Source organism: Mus pahari, chromosome 5 (assembly GCF_900095145.1).
Source record: "Mus pahari chromosome 5, PAHARI_EIJ_v1.1, whole genome shotgun sequence".
NCBI lineage: Eukaryota > Metazoa > Chordata > Mammalia > Rodentia > Muridae > Mus > Mus pahari.
The window spans coordinates 2,482,465-2,487,798 of record NC_034594.1 but is presented as its reverse complement, the minus strand read 5'-3'; the positions used below and the strand labels follow the sequence as shown (position 1 = coordinate 2,487,798).

Sequence of the window (5,334 nt, the reverse complement as noted above, 5' to 3'; positions counted from 1 at the left end):
GAGAGAGAGAGAGAGAGAGAGAGAGAGAGAGAGAGAGAGAGAGAGAGAGAAATTAAAAGTTAAATTAGGGAAAATATTAAGGAAAACAGAAAGGCAGAGAACATGTTCAAGGCAACTTTGGACTGCAATCCCAGGCTGCCTCATCACATACACACACTCCTACTTGTAGAAGATACACAGCCCTTCGGAGCTTCATTTACCTCATAACTGAAATGAGAGTGTACCAGTTAGGGTTTTTTTCCTTTCCTTCCTTCCTTTCTTCCTTCCTTCCTCCCTCCCTTTCTTCTTCTTTTTCTTCCTCCTCCCCATCCTCCTCCCCCTCCCCCTTTCCCTTCTCCTCCTCCTCCTCCTCTTCTTCTTCTCTCCTCCTCCTCCTCTTCCTCCTCTCCCCCCTCCTCCTCTTCCTCCTCCTTCTCAACTTGACACAAGCCAGTGTCATCTAGGAAGAGGGAACCCAGGCAAGTCTGTGGGGGTATTTTCTTGATTAGTGTCTGCTGTGGGAGGGTCCAGCCCACTGTGGGTGGCACCAACCCCAGGTAGCTGAGCTAGCCAGTAAGCAGCACTGCTCCACGACTTCTGCTTCAGTCCCTGCCACTGCATTTCTATTGAGTTCCTTCTCTGACTTGCTGTCAGGGTGGACTGTGGTCAGAATGTGTAAGCTAAGCTTATCTTCCCCAAGTTGCGTTTTTGTTCGAAGCGTTTATCACAGCAATAGAAAGCAAACTAGGACAGAGAGCGAGTGTGTTTCCACAATTCAGGTGGACTCGTTGTGCCCCCATGTACTCAGAATTCTTGCACAGACAGATGACTATAAAGTGTCCAAGTTACAATTTCCAGGCATCTACGCATGCTCAAATGCTCAACTACTGTTAGGCATTGTCTCATGTTACATTAAAAGTGGTGCCGTTAAACAATAGGGAAATATTACTGGGGAGTTTCCTCATTCACAAGTATCAAACAATGGCCAGCTCACACTTCCAGACTATGTCAACCTTTCTCACCAATGCTCTGATAAACTGGTCCCAAGGGGCATGATTTTAACTGAGAAGCATTTAAAATGATAGAGGACAGGGAGGGAGAATGGGGGCATTTTTAATATTCTATATTGTAATGACACATATGTATTCCATGTTGAAGAAAGCACTGTGCAAGCACATGCTCTGGTAGTTCACCATGGACAAACTGTTAGTGACTAGCTTTGCTGAGCTAATGTCCTCTCCTACAGCACAGATGAATAGAAGTTGATAACAGATACTAATTAGATTTACATTTAAAACGTGCTCCAGGAGCTGAAGAGAGAGCTGAAGGGCACTGACTGCTCTTTACAAGAACTCAGGTTTGGTTTCTGGTACTACATGGTGACTCACAACTATTGTAACTCCACTTCAGGAGCTTCCCTTCCCTGGCCTCTGCCAGCACCCACACACACACATGAAGTACACATGCAGGCAAACACTCATACACATAAAACAAAAATTTTATACAGTCTGATATTAAAAAAAAAATCTAGAGATCTACAGAAGGTAAGAAGAGTATAAAGAAAGGCAAAAGAAATAGAGTCCACAAGTCACAGAAATGTGACTGGCCATCTGGACAGAAGAGCAGGGTGACTGACCACTTTTAACAAACCCTATCCATTTTCATAAAGCATGCTGGCCCAGGATGAGACATCAGGCAGCTTTTTCAAAACCTGCACTTCTTAGCGACCCAGTTATTCCTCTGCCTGTGGCCTGCGTGCTAAAAGCAAGTAGAGTCCACTTGCACAAAGACTCAGTATTTCCCAGCCTGCCTCTCACACTCTGTCACCAGGCAGAAGGAAAGCACCCTGGTGCCCACAGCAGTCATCTGCAGAGAGGACAGAGGTGGCTTCTACTCTGTTGAGGGATGAATGGACATGCCTCTTTGTGCTGCAAAGTTCTCAGTCAGAGCGCCAGGACTGGCTCCTCGCCTCTGTGCCTTAAACCCTGCCAATAACCCATTTTAATCCCTTTAGAATTCCTCACAGCAGCTTCAGTGATGGACGATTTTTGTGGGGGAGGTCAACTCTTTGAGCCTTGGATAGACACAAGTGAATTGGGTGCCTATGTATCACTGGGAGTGTTAACTTGTGTTTGTTATACACAAGGTCTAGTATACATACATTATTTAAAATGTCCTGTAGTTTCAAATTTGTTAAGACTTATGAGATGGGCGATGTGCTCGTACTTGAATTAAATGTGAAAGATTGGTTTTGAATTAGATTTGAGATCTATCATGTAAACTTTATTTAACCCTTACAACCACCATGGCCACAATGTCCTGGTTTTATAGGCAACTATGCTTTATCCCTTAAGGGCACACCAGGGGCAATAAACTGTCCCCTTGTCAGCTAGAACATTTTGTTTTTCTAGGTAGTTCTACTTGTAAGGACAGAGTTTAAAATTCCTTAGAAATGTCAGCACTACAATATGGACGCTAAGCCCGGCTATCAGACCCTAGGAACATTTTCATGGTTTGCCAAACACTTTAAAGATAAATCCCATTGTGACTAAGTTAACTGGAGTCATTGTCTGGTGTTGGTGTTATAGAACCTGACTGATTAAAAACTCTCACGTACCAGCTCTGTGTGTAAGATGTGGAAATGGTCACTGACTCTGTTCACCCCGAGTTGAGTATCAAAACATTAAATGGCTGGTTGAATACCTTTCCTGAGAAGAATTACCACCGGTGTGACTTTACATCTAAACATGAAGCTAGAAGATTTGCTTTTTATCCTTCATTGTTCTGCTTTATTTCAAAGAAAATTTCAGATACTGAAGTAAATAAAATGTAATTCCCTTGGGGTGATGGGAAGGTCCTTGGTTCTGTCTGTCTGTCTGTCTCTTGCCATGAATTAATCCAGGATTTTTCTTGTGCTAAGCAAATGCTCTACCACTGATCTATGTGAACCTAGGTTCAATGATTAGTTTTTAAGGCAAATTTTTTTATAGTACCATGAACACAGTGGATATTGGAATTTTGCTTTGTGAAAGAGTTATTTATTTCTGAGCTGAGATTACAGGCCTTTGTCACTACAGCCATTTTCTCTGCTGTGGGGTTGATTCCAGGGGCACCTGTGCACTAGGCAAGCACTCTACCATGCTGGGCTATATCTCTGACCCTCTGGGATATTTTAGTACTGGTTTTGTAGTTTGCACAAAGTGAGCATTTTTTTCACACTCTTCAGATCTCTCTTTCAAAGGGGAACTTGTGAGAAAACAAAGGAGAAGAGGTAATGTTCCAAGATGAAGCCTACTTGAGAGCGAAGCTCCCAGATCATACTTAGGGACAGGACCCCGGAGGGCAAACAAATCTAATTTTTGTCCATGGCCTGAAGCAGGAGAAACCCTTGCTCTGTCCTGGCCAGAGGCCAGGAATGCGTGGGGAACTCTTGTATCTTCTTCTTGTCTATCCTAAATAAGTACTTCGTCTGGAGGCCCCATGAGAGGGTGTGACTGAAATTCTAGTCCAGACATTAATCCTTTCTGGTAAACAGCTTTGGAACTGGGGTTCTGGATTTTCATGGTGGAAATGGGTTCCATCTATTTCCAATTTCAGCCCACCTCCTAAATTATCTTTATCCTCCATTTTTAAGAAGGGAATGTTTCAGTGGTATAAGAATCCATTGAAGATGGATATCAAGGCTCTTTTTAGGCCTACTAAGAAAAGGGGCCATTTTCTCCTTCTCAAAAGAATGACTTGACTCTTCCTTTGTCTTCTCCTGGGAGGAAGGAGACAGGGCAATCGGATCTGCCTCAGACATGAGGCTTCACAGACTACTGTTTACTCCTTTAACAGTTCGTCTATTTGGGCCTGCTAACGACATGGGAGGAATGACAATTTTTTTATTGAAATAGTATCCCTTTCCTTCCCTGAAATCCTGCTCCCAAGTGACAAAGAGCTTCTACCAGGCAATGCCATAAAGACCTGCAGCTCACCTGCTTTCCCACAAAAAGGTGTGGCTTGTCCTTCTTTTCTCTCTCTTTTTCAGATACTGGCCCAACGTGCATGCCCTCCCGGGTGCTTTGAGACTTTTCTAACATTCTCCCAGTCCCCTACTCCTTCAATCATGGAGATGGTGGCCTCCACTGCTGAACTTTCCTTTTCTTCTTGGACCCTAACTCACAGAACGTTGCTTTCTCTGCCTCGTCTCCATCTATTCCAGGAAGCTGCTAGGAAGCGCTTCCCTACCTTCCTAATGCTATGACCCTTTAATATACTTCCCCATGTTGTGACTCCTAACCACAAAATTAATCTTGCTGCTATTTTGTAACTGTGACTTTGAATGAATCATAATGTAACTGATATGCAGGATATCTAATATGTGACCCCTATGAAAGGCTTGTTTGATCCCAGGGGGGTCAAGACCCACAAGTTGAAAACGGCTGTGGTAGCATTTATTAAACCCTTTTATCAATGAGACTAAAAACTGGAAAGAACTCCAGTTTCACAAGTAATGTGTGGTACTCAATGTCTAGCATAGCAAAGTGTCCTGTAAAAGAGTCACCTGGCTGCAGGGACAATGCTGAACCATGTGGTTATAAAAACCTCCATAATCAAAGCTTAGTGCTTGGCAGGTAGATGAGGCTGTACCAGGCAGCGGGTGGGAAACAGCAAGGCTAGAACAAGAATAACTCGATATTGGCTTACTCCCAAGAGCCTGCTTTCTATTTAAGCAACAGAGTTTAAATACCCATTTTTCTAGTAAGAAAAAAATATAAGCCCATGTTTTAATTACTTGAAATGTTTGATTATAAAACAAAAGAGGTTCATGGTTCAAATTGTTCCAAAAGACATTTCGGGCTGGCAGTGGGTGAAGGAACCTGCCACTGGGCCTGATGACCTTACTTTGGTCTCTGCCACACTTGATAGAGCAATAAGTCCTTCAAGTTGACCTCTGACCTCCACATGTGTACATATTCACATACAGTGAGAATGAGTAAATAAAATGTAACAATATAAGAGGGGTCCTGCCTCAAGAGGCACTGAAGGTTTGGCTGCTGTGTTACATGTATATCAGTAGGTGGCAAATAGGAGAGAGTTCAGAAAATTGAACATAATACTACCTGAGGACCTATTAATATCACTCCTGGCATACATCCAGAAGATGCTCCAACATGTAATAAGGACACATGCTCCACTATGTTCATTGGAGCCTTATTTATAATAGCCAGGAGCTGGAAAGAACCCAGATGTCCCTCAACAGAGGAATGGATATAGAAAATGTGGTACATTTACACAATGGAGTACTACTCAGCTATTAAAAACAATGAATTTATGAAATTTTTAGGCAAATGGATGGAACTAGAAAATAAC

At 42.9% G+C, this 5,334-nt stretch overlaps 1 pseudogene; it reads left to right on the top strand.

Annotated features, from left to right (window-relative positions):
- The first annotated feature begins 4,987 nt into the window (after positions 1-4,987).
- On the top strand, positions 4,988-5,082 carry LOC115064172 (annotated as a pseudogene).
- Positions 5,083-5,334: the final 252 nt, after the last annotated feature.